This window comes from Cricetulus griseus, chromosome 2 (assembly GCF_003668045.3).
Source record: "Cricetulus griseus strain 17A/GY chromosome 2, alternate assembly CriGri-PICRH-1.0, whole genome shotgun sequence".
In the NCBI taxonomy this organism is placed as follows: Eukaryota; Metazoa; Chordata; class Mammalia; order Rodentia; family Cricetidae; genus Cricetulus; species Cricetulus griseus.
In genome coordinates, this window is record NC_048595.1 from 317,597,356 (window position 1) to 317,616,201 (window position 18,846).

General features: G+C 41.1%; 1 long non-coding RNA gene across 1 annotated transcript; it reads right to left on the reverse strand.

The window, feature by feature from the left end:
* Window positions 1–12,195: 12,195 nt before the first annotated feature.
* On the reverse strand, window positions 12,196–16,841 carry LOC113834155. Its single transcript, XR_003482529.2, has 2 exons — window positions 16,512–16,841; window positions 12,196–13,880 (listed from the first exon to the last, which is right to left on the reverse strand). It is a non-coding gene; the product is annotated as an uncharacterized LOC113834155 (long non-coding RNA).
* Window positions 16,842–18,846: the final 2,005 nt, after the last annotated feature.

Here is an 18,846-nt window from a genome sequence, read left to right on the forward strand (position 1 = left end):
ACTCACATTGTAGACCAGGCTGTCCTCGAACTCACAGAGATCTGCCTGCCTCTGCCTCCCGAGTGCTAGGACTAAAGGTGTGCTCAGCCACCACTGCCTGGCATCGGTGGGTTTTTCAATCCACTGAGTTTAACCAGGATAATGCAGTCATGAGCTCACAGCAGCTGTAGTTGCCTGCACAAGATGGAGCCTGTCAACATTCCATAGTACAGGGCAGAAAGGCTCATGATTATGTATCTCTTCCTGAGGAACTGTTGGCTAAGTGGCTGCTAAGGGAAGGAGATTCATTCTCCTCGTGGAATAGTCACTAGTAGGTTGCCCTTGCTCCAAACAGCCCCTACTCATGTTTATGCAAGCAACCCTAATGAAACAGTGGGACACACACACATGGATGGACTGACTCTGACATTCTTTCTCTTTCTGGTTTTTTAAGACAGGGTTTCTCTGTGTAGCCCTGGCTGTCCTGGAACTCACTCTGTATCCCAGGCTGGCCTCAAACTCACAGAGATCCATCTGCTTCTGTTTTGTGAGTGCTGATGTCAAAGGTGTGTGCCACCACCACCAGGCTCTTCCTTGGTCTGTGTAACTCAAACTGGACTCAAATTTGCAGTCCTCTTGTCTCAGTCTCCCAAGTACTAGGAGTTAGGTGTGCACTACCATACCCAGATCTTTTTGTGTTCCGTGTTTTTCTTGTTAAAACATTTTTATTGAATTTATTCTTTGACAACTTCAAACATGTATAAAGTACATTATGATTACTGTAACTCCCACCCTTTCTAATATCCTCACTCCTATAACCCCCCAAAGTCCCTTTTCCTGATCCAAATATTTTTTCAACCTACTGAGTTTAATCAGGTTTATCTGCATGACCATGGGTTTGAAACTCTCCACCGGAGCCTAAGGTTCTTGATAATTAGTCGAGGAAACAACAGCTTTCTGTGCTAGAGTCCTCAGTGGACACACAGCTGAACACAGTGATTGCCCCTTCTCTAAAATCTATCCGTAGCCAGTAGTTAAGTGGGAAGGGTAGGACCTTTTGGGGTTTGTTTGTTTTTTGAGACAGGGTTTCTCTGTAGAGCCCTGGCTGACCTGGAAGTCACTTTGTAGACCAGGTTGGCCTTGAACTCACAGAGAGCCACCTGCCTCTGCCTCCTGAGTTCTGTGTGATTGACTGCTCATAGGCCTGGTCTTGTGCAGGCCCATTGCAGACAACCACAGTTGCTGTGAAGTTTGACTGTATTGTTGTGCCCAGAAGACAGCATTTCAAGCCCTTCTCCTTATCTTCAGGTTCCTCCATTATTTCCAGCCCCATTTCTTCAATGACCCCTAAACCTTAGAAGTGGTGGTAGAGGTGTCCTGTTTTCCTTCATTTACTTCTATCTGGCTTTTTGAAGTAGAAAGCAAGAGTTTGGGAATAAAACTGGTTTATATGAGCACTCTCTCTCTTCCTCATTCCCTCTCCTGTAGTTTCTTTGCCTTTATCTCCATAGATCCATTTTCCTCAGTATTATATATAACCCATATTTCTACCCACAATCCTCAAATTATGAGTCACAATAGAAAAAAGACCTTTGGGTGTGCAACTTGAGCTTCAGTATGAAAATTAAGTGTATTTGTCTTTTAATAGTTTGCTTGAAATAAACAGCACTAGAACACTATCTAAAATGTTGTTCCTTTCTGGAGGTATCTCTAAATGTGTTTCCTTCCTTGGGAGAGGCAAGAATTCATATTGGCATGTCGCTTCATATGCTTCCTGTACTCAGAAAATATGCTCCAGGAAATTAAGAGTTGCCTAAGGTCTCATAACAAGTAAATTGGGGCCTGATGGAGGGTGGCTATTGTAAACATAGCTATTTGAAGAAGGAATGGAGCAGGGGCTGGGAAGTTGGCTCAGTCAGTGAATGTTTGCTGTTGAAACATAGGACCACAGTTTGATCCTTGGAACCCACAAAAAAATAGCCATGTATGATGCTATGAGTTTATAAGCCCAGCACTGGAGTGGCCCAAAGAAGAACACTCAAGGTTGACCTCTTCGCTACCCACCTATCCCCCCAAAAGGAACACACAAAGAGGCATAGGCTAAGTGTTACAGATGGAAGTGAGACCTTGAGAACCAAGACAGGTTTAAAGAAGGCACAGCAGGAGAAAATTAAACATGTACATTTTCCCAGGATTTTGTGTGTGTGTAGGTAGGTAGACAGATATAGATATACGTTTTAAACTGGTGGGGTCTGTGCAATGGTTATCACATTCTCTCCCTAAGTAGATCTCTTCTTTGGCATTCTTCTCCTTAAATCTAGGTATGATATGATTTGATATATTGTGGGTGTGAGTGCTAATAAAGATCCCATAAAAATTTAAAGACATGTATTTACAACATCCTGTTTAAAAGTTTTTTGTCTTCTTACTTTCAGTCTAAACTGCAATTGTTCAAAAACTCAAAGTCTAAAAAAAAATTAGGACTGACCCACCCTAAACAGGACATCTGGTTATTGTATTAAAAACTGGTCCCTCTGGGTTGAGGATATTATATTAAAAACTGGTCCCTCTGGGTTGAAGATGCAGCTCCATAGTAAAGCATATGTTTAGCATGTGGAAGGCTGTGAAGTGAGGGAGAGGGATTCAGTCCAAAGCACTGAGTACGGTAGGAGGAAAAGAAAATCAAGTCAGCCTAGAGATGTGCCCACTGCTCTCCATCAAAACCCAAAAAAACAAAAACAAAAACAAAAACAAAACCACATTGTTTATATAACCCTTTGGGAGTGGCACTCAAATTCAACCAGACTATATTCAAATTCAGGAAGTTAGGTTGTAGTATAACTTAGTGTCAAGAGCACATATCCAGCATGCATGCACACGCACACACAAAGTAAGGAAATGACATTTTGGGTGCTACTTTTAAAATCCTATTTGATGACATCTGCCTTTATATTTTTTTCTTTACTGTGTTTCAAGAATGTACACCGTTACCAATTTTTTTTTTTTAATTTTCTTCCCCATTTAGGCACATAAAATATAGGTTGTTTTTTTTTCTTCCTACCTCCCACATGCTAGCTAAAACCACTTCTTTCCTTTATTGAAGCTTGTTTTCAAATATGCCTTCCAAGAAAAGAATGTCACTGAAACATTATTCTTGATGTAATGTCCCTTCTATTTCTTTTCTCTGCATGTGACTGATGGATGCAGCCCTGTGGCAGAGTAGTCTAGGGCTGGAACAGAAGTCCTAGCCTGTGTTTATAACATCTTTTTTGCTCTCCCTTTTGCAGGTATATGCACTTGACCAGGGTTGCCGTGTGTATGTTGATGGGGAGACGGTGTTCTTTTTTCTTTACTCCTTAAAAATGCAACATCTCAGGACGAGCAGTTAAGAGCACTGGCTGCTCTTCAAGAGGACCTGAGTCCAATTCCCATCATCCACATGGCAGCTCACAAATGTCTGTAACTCCAGTTCCAAGGTATCTGACACTCTCACACAGACACACACACACAGGAAAAATACAAATGCATATAAAATAAAATAAATTAATTAAAAACAAAACAAAAATGAAACATCTACTACTTTTCGATTTGTGCATGGGCTTCCATATCTAGGCTAGACTATAACTTGTAACTCTAGCTGCCCATTCATTCCACAAACATTTCTTACATCCCTGTTGTGGGTTGGTCTATCCTAGATGTGTGAAGAGAACAGATGAATCCTGTTCTCAGAGTTCCTGCAGCCAGAAGGAATAGACAAGAGAACACATAGTACAACATCTGTGAGTAGATACCTAGAAGGTACAATGTTAAAACACAAGCAAGGGCAACAGCAGTATAGTGTATTGAAATAGTGATCCATACAGTTGATAACAATATATTGTATTTTTCAAAATCGCTGAAGCTTTTGTTTTCAGTGCTGAGGATCTAACTCAGAGGCTAGCTCATGTTAGGCAAGTGTGCTAAAACTCCAGACCCAGGGGTAGATTTTAGTTGTACTCGCTACACACATGAAAATAAGTATGTGAGATAATGCACATATTAGTCTTTCCACACTGCATATATATGATAAATACATATTTTTCAAATAAAAAGTAATGTACATCAGGGATGTTGTACACACTTTTTTCCTTTATCTCTCTCTTCTTTTTTTGTTTTGATTTGTTTTGTTTTTCGAGACAGGGTTTCTCTGTGTGGCCCTGAATGTCCTGGAACTCTCTCTGTAGACCAGGCTGACCTAGAACTCATGGATCTGCCTTCCTCTGCCTCCCTAGTGCTGGAAATAGAGGCTTTTAGGTGAGCACCAACACCGCACCGCCCCCTACTGTGCACACTTCTAATCCCAGTACTGAGGAGGCTGAGGCAGAAAGATTACACATTTGAGGTTAGCCTGGGCTCCCTAGCAAGACCTGTCCCCAAAAGTGTGTGTGTGTGTGTGTGGGGGGGGTTGTAATGAGGTCAGTGGTAGAGCACATGCCTAGTATATATGAGGACCTGAGACTAGCCCCCTTCACTGCAATAGTAAGTTTTTTGCTTTGTTTTGTTTTTTAAATAACAAATAAGGGACCATATAGGGAATGACTCTAAAATGAGACTGCCTGGGTTAATATCCAGGCTGCCATTTATGAGCTCTCCGACCTTTGGAATATTGCTTAACCACGTGTATGACTCAGGTTGCACAGCTGTAAAGTAGGGATAAGACTACCTACTTCAAAGATTTGACTTAATGAATCAAAACATGTAAAACTCTGGGAATAGTGCCTGCATCAACTGAAAGCAGTTAATACTGTTAAGAACAAGGAGCAAGGGAGTATTTCAGAGAGCGTATCCAGTGTAGACCTATAGGAGAAGAGGGAAAGGAAGAGTCTTGTGGTGTCTGCAAGACCTGCCAGGCAGAAAAGCAAGTGTAAGTTGGAGAACATGAGGCAAAGAATAAATCCAGGGCCTGGAAGAACACTTCAGATAGGGTTCTAAGAACCTTGAAAGGTCATCAGAGGGTTTTCAGAAAAGAAATGTCATGACCAAATGCTTAGAAGGTCCATTCTTGATATGATGAGAAAAATAGGTTATAGAAGTGCATGATGGCAGATCATTAAACATCCCCAGCACACCACTAGATTCAGATGCATCATATCTGAAGTAGAAAAACATGGCAGCCCAGGCGTGGTGGCACACCTTTGATCCCAGCACTTGGAAGGCAGAGATAGGCAGATCTTTGTAAGTTTGAGGCCAGCCTGGTCTACAGAGTGAGTTCCAGGACAGCTAGAGCTACACAGAGAAAGAAACCGTGTCTCAAAAAAAAAAGGGGGGGTGGGTGGGTGGTGAGGGGTGGTGATGGGCTGGAGAGATGGCTCAGTGGTTAAGAGCACTGCCTGCTATTCCAAAGGTCCTGAGTTCAATTCCCAGAAACCACATGGTGGCTCACAACCATCTGTAATGAGATCTGGTGCCCTACAGAACACTGTATACATAATAAATTAAAAAAAAAAAGAATGTGTACTGCTTTTCCAGAGAACTGGGGTGTGGTTCCCAGCACACATGCCAAATGGCTCACAGTAACTAGTCACTCCAACTCCAGGAGATCTGATGCACTCTTCTGGACTCCACATATAAACATAACTAAAAAATTTTTGAAGTCTTTGTCAGGTGGGGTGTGATAGGCCTTTAATCTCTGTGAGTTCAAAACCAGTCTGGCTTACACAGTGAGTTTCACAGCAACCAGAGCTACACAATGAGACCCAGTGTCACAGTAAACTACAGTCTTTAAAAAAAAGGAGATTGACTCTTGTACCTTGTAGCTTTTGCTTTGTGTCAGTGTACTACATAGTTGGAAACAGATAAACCTCATCATTAAAAGCGAAATTTTACCCAGATGTTAAAAAAAAAAAATGGTGGTAGCCCTAGGGTTAAAGGTTAGTAGTGCTGTAACCAAACATTAAGTCAGGTTTGGATACTTGATATGAAAAATGCAAATACCAGTAGAGAGGTGATGAGTGTATGTGATAAAAACAACTTAAAATGAGAATGTTTTCCAGGCTGGGGATGTAGCCCATTGGTAGAGCTTGACAAGCATGCAAGAGACCCTGGGTTCAGTTCTGAGGACCTAAAACAAAAGTTTTCATTTGTTTTTTACTTCAATGACAACTCGGCTGTTGTCAATTTTGTAAAATTATTATTTAATACTTTATTTCCTTGATTTTAGTAGTAGTCTACTACTCTAAGTAGCAAATATATGTGTCTAAACTCCAGCCTAGGACAGACGAGTCAGCTCTTTCAGAAGACTCAAGTTAGGGTCCTAGTACCCAGTCCAGCAGCTCACAACCATCTGCAATTTCAGCTCAGAGACTTACAAATACACATGATTAAAAAGCCAAATCCTTAAATTCCAGCCTGAATTGTTTTTAACTAATAAACCTTCCTGCCTAAAAGATTATATTTTTTAAAGAAAATTTGAAAGATTTATGTGTGAGTGTTTTGCCTACAAGTATGTATGTGTGCCACATATGTGCCTAGTGCTGATGAAGGTCAGAACAGGGCATCAGATCACCTGGTATGAGAGTTGTGAGCTACCATGTGGATGATGGGAACTGAACCTGGGTCCTCTGCAAGAACAAGTGCTCTTAACCACTGAGTCATCTCTACAGCTCGGTCAAATACATTCATTAAAAATCTGTGTTGTTAAAGATGTTTCACATGCTTTATTGTGTGACCCTGTACAAGCTAAGGTAGACTAAACCATCATGGTACACCCTCAAAAGTGGTACTAAGATGCCAGAAGTCTGTCTCTCCCTAAGATAAAGGGCTATAGCAGGTATTCCAAGTAAGATGTCTTTTGTCCACATAGAGGTTCAAGGACTCTAGTCCTGTCTTCAGTTCTTAGAAGTGTGGATTTGTGTTTCTGGTAAGGAGATGTTTGTCAGTGATGAATTGTGCCTTTTTGATCAGCTGACGTCTTTATTTTTGGACTGTTCTTCTGAATTTTATATTAAATATTATTTTAACAAGTGGATATCTTTCTTGTTTTCTGAGACAGGGATTCTTTGTGTAGCCTTGGCTGTTCTAGAACTAGCTTTGTAGACCAGGCTGGCCTCGAACTCACAGAGATCTGCCTATGTCTGCTTCCTCAGAGCTGGGATTAAAGGTGTGCATCACCATGGCTGGCACTAAGTGACTATCTTAAGTATTCTAAACAGCTTATATTGAAAGATATATTGAACTTATCTTTCATAAGAATTCTTTCCAATCTTTTTTAACTTGTAGTTTTTCATGATTTAAAGTTATGGCCAGTGTACCTGTGTTTACATTGTATATAGTATATACATTGCTTTGTGTGGCTTCTCACTGGTTAACATTGCCAAATATATATTTTCTTTTCGGTTTTCCCTGGGCTCTGATATCTCATGTTTCATCAACATAAAGAAAAATATGGCCTCATGTTTTATCCGTCCCCCCCTTTTTTTTTTAATCAAACAGGGTCTTTCTTTATACTCCAGGCTGGTCTTGAACTCACAATTTAACAGCTTCTTGAGTGTTGAGATTACCAGCATGTGCTGGCATACTCGGCTGGTTATAATCCTCCATGTTTTGTGCTCATTTAATGGAGTTGAGTTTTATGGAGAGTAATTTATTTTATTTTATTTGTTTTTGTTTGTTTGTTTGTTTTGTCTTTTTTGCCCCCCCCCCCCAGACAGGGTTTCTATGTGTAGCTTTGGAGCATATCCTGGCACTCACTCTGGAGACTAGGCTGGCCTCGAACTCACAGAAATCTACCTGCCTCTGCCTCCCAAGTGCTGGGATTAAAGGTGTGTGCCACCAACACCCGGCTTTATTTGGGTTTTTTGAGGCAAGGTTTCACTCAGTAGCTCTTGCTGGCCTGGAAGTTGCAACGTAGACCAGAGTAGCCCAAAACTCACAGAACCTGTTTCTACCTCCTGAGTGCTAGGATCCAAGGTCTGTGCCACCACCACACCTAGAGATTAATTTTTGAAAAGTTAATCCTTAAACCAAACTTGGTGTGCACCTTTAATCCCAGCATGGGGAGGCAGAGGCAGGCAGATCTCTGTGAATTTGAGGCTAACCTTGTCTACATAGTGAGTTCCAGGACAGGCAAGGCTACATAGTGAGATCCTGTCTCAAAAAAAAAAAAAAAAAAAAAAAAAAAAAGCCCAAATAAAAAAAACAAAAAGTTAATTCATAAAAATAATTCATAACAATTTGTCTGGCTCTTTTTTTTTTTTCTTTTACCTACTACATTGTGGGGCTGTTTTGTATGCCATTTACTTGGCCAGAACTTTGGTTTTCACCCCTCAAAACACATTTTAAAAATATTGTTTCATTGTTCCTATGATTGTGAAAACATAATTTAAATAAAGGTGAATTCTTATTTGTTTTCTGGAGTTCTGTGAGAGAGGCGAGAGAGTTGGATTCCATTTGGCAGACATTCTCCTTCTGACAGCGTTTCTCCGTGTGACTCATCACTGATAGAATGCTCCTCAGCAGCTGTCTGAGGTTAACCCAAATGTGTCACAGTGCAGTCTTCCTCTTCTCTCTTCAACAGCACGCTACTTCCTGGAAAATCAGAATTCATCTGCGTTATTTCTTGATCAAATCTACTCCCTCAGCTTTTGGTCTGTTCCAAACAATCTTTACCACTAGTGCAAGAATGGGACTATTCGTTTCTGTTTGTTTTGAGACAGGGTTTCTCTGTGTAGCCCTGGCTGTCCTGGAAGCTCACCATGTAGATCAGGCTGGCCTTGAATTTAAGAGCTCTGCCTGCCCCTGCCTGCGGAATGCTGAGATTAAAGTCATGTGCCACCATGCTGGGCTGGGACTACTGATCTCTCATCTCTGGCTCTGCTGGCTTTTCCTAAGTCCCACAGCCAAGCTTAGGTCTCCCAGTGCCTGCGACCTTCACTCAAGCCTTCCATCCTACTTAGATCTGATTGTCTTTTAGTTTTAGAGATGTGGAACTAGCATTTTTATTTCTCATTCTTGTTACTTTTAGTTTCTGAGAGGCAGAAAAGACCTAAGTTTTGTGATATTAATATTTGGGTAGCTTTTTTTTTTTTAAAAATATTTTTAGTTAAGGTACAAATTAAGGGGTTTCATTTTCACTATAACAACATCATTATGTGTTGCTCACATTTGCCCCTTCACACTGGTCTCTCAATCCTCTCCCATCTTGCTGGTGCCCTTCCTCCCTGCCAAATGGTTCCTCTTCTGCTTTCGTGTCATATGCATGCATCTGTGTAACCTCTGCACATAAGAAAGCATGCACCATTTGTCCTTCTCTCCCCTCCCCATCCTCCTCTCCTTCCTTTCTCCCAGTCGGCCTCTGTATATGCTCAGATCACATATATGTGCGTACATATACATGTATTTACGTCTAGATTTAAATAGATTTCATGAGAAAACCTTGTTTATCTGAGTCACTTAACATCATGTTCTCCATTCATTTTCATCCAGATTATACTGCAGTAACATGGAAGTGCAAGTGTCTCTGTGGTCCTGAGGATGTTAGCTATACTAATGCAAAGTTTGTATCAGTTCCCACTAACTTTTGGTGTGTTAGAGTGGCCCTGTGCTGCTCCTGGATTCCATACTCTTTTTTCAGCTCTTCTTTCCCGCCAGCATGTTGATTCCTTACTTCCTGTCCCTGTTTGTAGATACAGGAAATCCTCACTTCAAATGGTAGCTGTTTACCTGGGAGTGAATATGAGTTTTGGTTAGGGGAGGGACAGGGTGTAAGTGACTTAACTTCTTGGTATGTCCTCCCTGATCCTCCAGGGCTTTGTCCTTGTTCTCCAATCGTAGCTTGCTCTGGAACTGTGGTATTTGGTAAATGTTTAACAAGCAGCTTGGAGGTGAGGGTTCATCCTGATTTGCAGCATTTCCTAATTTCCATGCAATGTAAATTCTCCCAAAGGAGCCTTCTTTCCCTCCTTCCCTTACCCTGGTCAGTTCAGACAAGGATGGAAAGAGCCTGGCTCCTCCCTCATCAGGAATGACATGGATGGGAAGAGTCTGACCTCCCTCCCTCCCTCCCTCCCTCCTCCCTCTCTCCCTCTCCCTCCCTCCCTCCCTCCCTCTCTTCCTTTCCCTCTCCCTCTTTTCCTCCTCCTAGTCAGGAATGACATGGATGGGAGAGCCTGGCCCCACTCTCTCCCTTTGGTCTTATCTGCAGTAGTAACTGCTTCTCTTGCCTTGCAGGGAAGCTAGTTTTTGCATCCCCAGGAGCTGGTGGTTCGTAAGACTGACTCAGCAATTTAGTGCAGCAGCTAGGGTTCTGAGGAGCAAGTGTCTGTCTAAGGTGCTCAGTAGTAAGAGGATCCAAATGGTCAAGACCTTACAGATCAAATGAGGGGATTCTCAGGCTCATTTAGACCCATGGAGGTGGGCAGCTCCAGACTGTCATGTGATCTGTTGATATTTGGATCTAACGTTTGGGAGTCTCCCTTGCCAGAGCAAACTAGACTGGGGATGATGGCACACACTAATCACAGCATGCTAGAAGCAAAGCAGGTGGGTCCCTTTGAGTACCAGGGCAGGGCTACAGAGATCCTGTCTCAAAAAACAAAAACCTGCTTCCCCCAAGACTATAGCAGTCACTCAAGACTGTTCCTTGTTTTGTTATTAACATACATCTTGTTTTCGCTCTTGCCCCTTTTTGCAATCAACTAAAAAAATATGTAGAAAAGCATGCTTTGGTGATCCACACACCAATCATCACCCCAGGCAATGAGAAGTAAAAATGCCCAAAACTTCTGGAAAAATTACAAGAAGCAGGACATCTGTACAAGATACTTGTTAATTCCAAATCTGAGTAATGTGCCCAGCAGCACAGAGCTACATTACTCAGGCCCACTCATGAGCTTCTCATAGAACGCTATTCCTACACTAAATGAAGGTGTGGACCCATTGAGGCAAAGAATGAACTGAAACGGCAGTACATTGTATACAGTAATGAGTTTATCCTCTTTAAAAATGTCAATGCCAATGCCATGAAAGACTAAGGAGCCTCTCCAGATGAAAACAAGTAGACAGAGCCACCCCGAGTGGCCTAGGGGCTTTCTTTTGCTGTAGTATTAGGTTACCCTGTAAACTCTGAAAATGTAAATTAGATCATTTTAACTTTTGAAATTACTTGCTGTATAGTCCAACATGGCTCAGAACTTGGAATCCTCCTGCCTTGGTCTCCTGAGTGACATACCAAATCAGATCTTAGTTTTATTTTCCTGTGTTTACAAAGGTGACTATTTGAGGACATACATGTTGACGTACTTACTGAGAAAGAGGCACTTCCAACTTACTCTCAGATGGTCCGGTCCGGGAAGTTTTATCTATTTGTCCATAGAAAAGATTTAAAAGATAGCATTTACCCATTATCAAAATGAACCTTATAGCCATACAAAAAGGTTTTTTGAAGCTTGATCCATGTTGCCTAGACAGAAAACAACCAAGATGTCCTTCCATCATGGCATCATATACTGGAATACTACTTAGCAGCAAAGGAATGAGCCATTGATTCCAGGACTCAGCATGGAAATATCTTAAATTCTTTTTGTTAAGGGAAAGCCAGACTCAAAAGACAATTGCATGATTCTGGTTCTGCACTAGCAAAGGCAAATCTGTAGGGAAGGAAACCATCCCATGGTATCAAAGGATGAGGGGAGAAGCTTATATTCGGTGGATATTTTGAGTAATAGAACTATTTTGGAGGGTTTTGGCATAATTAAAGTTAGTCAAATCAGAACACTTTCGGTATGGGATTTTTATTTTTGTTTTGTCTTGTTCTTTTAAGACAGGGTTTCACTGTGTAGCCCTGGCTGTCCTGAAACCCACCCTGCAGACCAGGCTGGCCTTGAACTCAGAGATCCGATTGCCTCTGCCTCCCCAGTATTGGGATAAAAGCATGTGCTACCACTGCCTGGCTCTGTAGGTTTTTATAATCAGGAAACCAAGGGAGGTAGGATCCACGTATAAAATGCAGACTCAAATAAATGAGTTTATATATTCCAAGCATACATCACAAGTGAGGATGCTGAGAAGAGCAGCTGAGTAGCTTAAGGGCCCTTGGGAGATGCTGCTCCAGATCAGGATGTTTGATCCAGAAGGTACTGTCTGGAAACACTGTGATCCAGTTCCTAAGTTTGCTCATCACAGTAACTAAGCAAGTCTAAAACTAGATTCTTGTTGGGATTGCATAAATAGCACAACACATTGATGATAACGAGACAGTTTATTATTTGCAGAGAAATGTCATTAATATTCAGAAGTAGAGATGAGAGGGATCACAGAGGGACAACATGAAACTATGTTTAATATAGTAACACAGAATCAAATGTAGACATTCACAGTGAGTAGACAGTGCACATGCAATTCCTTCCTCTTCACTGAGAAAGAACCATGGCAGTAACAGTAAACACTCAACACCACCTAAATGACAATTTTCTAAAAAAAGAAAAAGTGGGGAGTGCAGGCATTTCCATTAGGTAGCACTGTGACATTCTGCCATGCCGACAGCCTACTCATGAAGTAAAGCAACTTTTAAATTTCCTTTTCCTTTTCTAGGCACTAGCCAGAGGCAAAGCATGTTTTCCCTCACACCTGGACTTTTTCACTCCTGTCACTCTCCACTGCAAATGACATGGCTTTCTCTTTCTCATATCTCTTTTCTGACAGCTGCTAAGATTTACAATTTGCTTGCCTTGGTTTTTTGTTTGTTTGTTTATTTGAAACAGGGTTTCTCTGTGTAGCCCTGGCTGCCCTGGAATTTACTCTGTAGATTAGAGATCCACTTACTTCTTCCCAAATGCTGGGGTTAAAGGCCTGTGTCATCACTGCCAGGCCATTGTTTTCTCTTATAAGTAAAATCTACTAAAATTGTTGAGCCTAAATACAAACAAACAAAAAAACAAAACCCAGAGTTCTTGGAGAAACAGCTGACTCTAGTGGGGAGGAAAACAGACAAGATGTAGTGCCAGGAAAGGAATTCAGTTTAAATACAGAGGAATAAAACCTTCATGGGCTTTACGCTGAACCCAGGCATTCGTGCATAACACCCTCGCGCGCGCAAACACACACACACACACACACACACACACACACACACACACACACACACACACACAGTAACACTAAGTAACAACCACACCTCTAGGAATTTAACCACAAAGCACATAAAATACTCTTATTTTGGTGAAAAAGTAGTAAATAAACTTTATTAATGTGACTTATCGCATTGCTCTTAAAATTATATACTCCAGCACATTAGAAAATTCCAAGTAGCTGTCTCCCTCTTTACCAGATTTGTAAATGAGACCAAACAGTGACTTTCAGAGACTAGAAGATGAAATAAAACAAAAGTTAACATACAACATGACAATATAACAGGATGACACCACCAACAGGAAGCCATGGACCATCCTTGGCCCCACAAAGCACCAGAGGGGAAGACGGTCTGACTCCATGTGACTAGTTGCCAAGATGCATTCATGCAGCTCCCACTTGAGATCATGCCATCCCTTCCTTTGGTTGATGATCCTCTAAGACTATCTATCACACAGTGGGGAAGCCTGGCAGGTGGCACCTAATCTATTCATGAACAGAGTTTTCTTCCCAAGCCCCAATCTGAGTACCAAGTAAGAATGGGTATTCAGTGATCTCCATATACGGTCCTCCCCTTGGGTCACACGCCCCACTTCCTGACAGGTGTCAAGAGCTCTGAAATGGCTATGGCATACCAGGACAATAACTGCCTTTGCTAGCCAGAATCTTGAACTCTTTTTCATGACAGGTTACTTGAAAACAAATGGCAGTATGGTGTTTTTGCTAGGGCACTGGAGTCACATTAACAAGTTCAATCCTGTGGCTTCCAATCCTGGCCCCTCATGGTGACGTGCCTTCTGTGAAGCAGAAACAGAGCTGTCAAAATTAAGCAAGCTCTTATGCAAAAAACACCCACACCCCATTCTTTCTCCAATTCAGCAAATATTTTATGATATACTATACTCCAGGACGCATCCAGGGCACTGTACACATTTGTGGGAGCCCTTATGTGTTAACTGTCATCATTTTGTTATGAGAGCACATAGATCCTCTCTAAGTCAAGTCAGGCAGCACCTGAGAAACTGTCAGAAACATAAACAATCTGGGGACCCATCATTTGTTGGATCAAAACATGGATTTCACCCAGAAATCTTAAACAAGAGGTGTCTTTTCTTGCCTAGATTAGAAACCCCGTAATAGAACTTAAACACCTTCGAAGTTCCCAGCACATAAAGAATGAATTAATGTGTGTGGAGGGAGGGTGATGGTGGCTGGAGAGACAGTATTGGCTGCTTTTCTAGGGGACCTAGGTTCCATTTTCAGCACCCACATGACACATCATAACCATCTAACTCTAGTCCCCAGGGATCTGATGCCCTCTTTGGGCCTTCATAGGTACCAAGTACACACATGGCACACAGGCATAGATGCAGGCAAAACACCCATGTACATAGTTGGGGGAAAAGTATTAATGCCAGATATGATGGTGCATGCCATTAATCCCAGCACTCAGGAGGCAGAGAAAAACAGATATCTGTTTGAGGCCACCCTGGCCTACAGAGTGAGTTCCAGGACAGCCAAAGCTAAACAAAGAAACCCAGTCTTGAAAAACCAAAACAAACAAAACCAAAAAAAAAAAAAAAAAAAAAAAACCAAAAAAAAAAAAAAACCCAAACACACACACACACACACACACACAAACCCCAAAACCCCTCAAAATCATGTTGTGTTTAGTGAGTGGAGATTCCTAACTTGTTTCTATAAAAATACTGTCAACATGGCAGAATCAATCCACATTACATCATCAGTATCTTCTAGGAGAAATACACTCACATTATCACTGAATATAGTCCCAGTTAGAGTCCTAAGAACTTAAATTTTTTTTAAAGATTTATTTATTATGTATACAGTGTTCTGTCTGCATGTGTCCCTGCAGGCACCAGGTCTCATTACAGATGGTTGTGAGCTATCATGTGGTTGCTGGGAACTGAACTCAGGACCTCTGGAAGAACAGCCAGTGCTCTTAATCTGAATCATCTCTCCAGCCCCAAGAACTTAAAATTAAAACTGATGTGTGTGTGTGTCTAGACAATTTCATATTGTCCAGGCTGGCCTCTAACTATAGCCAAAGATTGACTTGAACTGATGCTCCTGCCTCTCAAGTGCTAGGATTAGAGACACACATTTTTACAGTGTGTGTGCATTTCAAAATTTAAAATGGGAGCTGGGTGTGGTGTTACATGCCTTTAATATCAGCACAGGGGAGGCAGAGGCAAGCAGATCTGTGTGAGCTGGAGGGCAGCCTGGTTTTACAGTGAGTCCTAAGACAGCCAGGGTTGTTACACAGAAATCTTGTCTCAAAAAAGGAAAAAATTAAATGTACACAATTACACTGAAAAACAAAATGAGGTCATTAAAAACCAACCAACTGACCGAACTACATGTGAGCTGGAAAGAGGATGATTCAGCAGTTGAGTTTGGTACTGCTCTTGAAGAGGACCTGAGTTCAATTCCCAGCACCTACATTGGGCAGTCCACAACAATCCTAACTCCAGCTCCTGGATGTGACACTTTCTTCTGGCCTCCCTTAGGTACTTGGTGTACAGACATTTTTCTTTTTTTTTTTTTTTAAGTCACTTAGTAACCCTCAACCCTTTTCAGAGTGGGCCTATACCCCGGGGCTAAACGTTTTGGTTTGCCATGGCATGCAAACAAACTAGATGAACTTGTATGCTCTCATGTACACTGGATTGACTAACTTTTTTTGTTTTTCAAGACATGATTTCTCTATGTAACCCTGGCTGTCCTGGAACTTGGATCTTAAGACCAGGCTGGCCTCTGCCTTTTCTGGGATTAAAGTTATGAGTCATTTCTGCCAGGCAGGGTTGACTAATCTTAACACATTACTACATAAACTTGCCTGCTTTGCAGGCTTTTTATCATAAAGCATCAACACTTTTTAAAAGTTTACAATTCAAGTGCATGGTATTAAATATGCATGACTATTCAGCCTTCTTTGAAGTTGAATCTATGTACCGTGGCATTGTCCTGTATTTTCTAATTCCTGTCTTGTTTTAGGTTATATGTATGTGGCTTTTTTGTAGGCATTCTAGAAAACAATGTTTTCCAGGTTTGTGTGTGACCTTTGGTGGATCCAAGTGTTCTGCTTTACTAAGGGCAGCCTCCTTCCACTGTAGATGCACTATATCAGTTTAGCCCATGATGTCTTTCATTAACAACACACATACACACACACACACACACACACACACACACACACACCCCAAATTCTCATTTATGTTTAGAGAATTTGAAGATAACTAGTACCCTCCTCCCACTTGCAATATTAAGTACCCAAGCAATAATTTCCCTTCAGACGGTAAGGAAAATAAATCCAATAATCCTCTAAAGACAGACAGCCAAAAACTCTTTATTGTACTTTTCTTTTCTTGATTAGGTGACCAAAATGGAAATGGATTTCAACTCACTGAATGGAATGCCCTTAACAGTTCAGTTCTTTTATCTGATGGCGGATAATTAAGACTGGTTCCATTTCTTTGCAATTGTGGTAAGAGCAGCAAGAAACATGGACAGGTATCTCTGTTGACACATGAATGGATAATGAAAAATTGTGAAGAAAAAATGAAATTTGCAGAAAAATAGATGGAACTAGAAAATAATAATATACAGTGAGGTAACCTAGGCTCAAATACATCTTTCTCTATGTGCATCCCAGTTTTTAATGTCAAGTACTAGTATTTAGTGGGGTACGTATGGGTAAGATGCTTTAAGAGAGGTGAAGATATAAAAGGGTGAGTGGGGAAGGTTGACAGTGGGTACTGCATCTGAATTTAACATCTACAGACACATTTGTCTTTATTTCCTCAACACTGTCATATGCATAGCATTTACACTATAATCTTTCTTTTTTTCCTTTCATGTCTTGATACACGGTTTCTCTGTGTAGCCTTGGGTGTCCTGAAACTCACTCTGTAGACCAGGTTGGCCTTGAATTCAGAAATCCACCTGCCTCTGCCTTCTGAGTGCTTGACCTAGAACTATATTTAAAAAGAAGAGTTCCCCTTCACCAGTCTTTCTACTGGGTTCTGACTTGCTGAGCCTTGTTTTGTTAACTTGAGGATTTTGACATCCACAATTAACTTTTTGGAAATCAACTATTTAGGGGAGGGTTGTCTCAGATGCCACATTACATCATGGTTACATTTTAAACAAACATATGGGATTGGAGATGGCTCAGCTGTTAAGAGCACTAGTTATTCTTGCAGAGGACCAAGGGTTCAGTTCCCAGTACCCACATGGTGTAGTTACACACAGGCAAACTCATATTCATAAGAGTAAACCATTTAACAAAGTTTAGTATAGTGTCTTCAAATCTTTGAGTTAGCTCGAATTCTGGTAGAGCATGAAGTTATGAACCCAACTTCTTTAGTTTAAACTTGTCAAATAATTCATCTGTTGATTGAAGTATGGCAGTTTCATGGTCAGATGTTTCTGGCTGGGCTCAGTTCTGTCAAGTTACTGATTTACAAGAGTAATCCCTCTCACAGATCTGGAAATAAGAGGATTGTTCTACCCTTATTTTGTGTACCTTTTATTGTCTGCCTGCCTTCATGAATTCAAATACCTTTATCTAGTTTAAAAAAATTACAAATCTGAGTATGGTGTTAAGAGTTATCTCAGGCTACTTCAACTTGCTTTTCACAAGTTTCTAATTTTTAAAATTTAGTTTCAGAGAAACCAGAAACTTCATTTGCCAATTTGACATTGAGAAAATGAAAACCCTGCCGGATGGTGGCACCCACCTTTAATTCCAGCACTCATGAGGTAGAGGCAGGCGGATCTCTGTGAGTTCGAGAGACCAGCCTGGTCTACAAGAGCCTCCAAAGCCACAGAGAAACCCTGTCTCAAAAAACAAACAAAAAAGAAAGGAAGAAAAAAAAAAAAAAAAAGAAAGAAAATGGAAACCCAAGGTCTCTCAGAATCCCTGGAGGGAGATAATACAATTTTTTCTATAGCTATTAAAAACCCGGCCAAAACTAATGCCTTCTGTACTGTTGAGTGTAAAATGAACTTGGTGCACTCACTTGGTGCACCCCCTCTGGCACACGATGCTTCTCTGTTATTTCCTGTTTTAAAAGATTTATGTATTTTATGTTTGAGTTTTGTCTACATGTAGGTCTGCACATCAGAAAAAGGCAACAGAGATAGTTGTGAGCTACCATCTGAGAGCTGGGAATTAAACTCTTCCTCTGGAAGAACAGCCAATGTTCTTAACTTCTAAGTCATTTTTCCAGCCCCAATCTCTTTAGTTTTCTTTACTCACCTTTGAGCTTCAGTCCTTTGCCATTCTGATACTTGTTCAGCTTTATAGTTTGAACTGCCATTTATACACAACTTCCAGCTCATCATCTTCAGCGAGGGATTTTCCTGTTATTTAAAATTCTTTCTCTGCTTCTTATGGATACCTCAAACCTATTCTAGTTAATTAATTGCAAGTATACCCTTTCAGCTGTTTGCCACACCCATGGTCTGAAGAGCCATTTGTGTTTTCCCCTCTACAACACATTCAGTATATTGTCAAATCCTGATCACTCCTTATGACACACCCAAGTATCCAATCACTTTCCGAACTCCCCACTACTACTCTGATTCATCAGACTCACCCCTGACCACAACAGCATCTCCTAAATCTGCTTCTTCCTTAGTGCCATAGGGCATTTTCAATGAATTGTGTCATTTTCTACCCACAAAGTCCTACAGTCCTTCCCATGCAGCTTTCACTTACCCATTAGACCTTCTCTC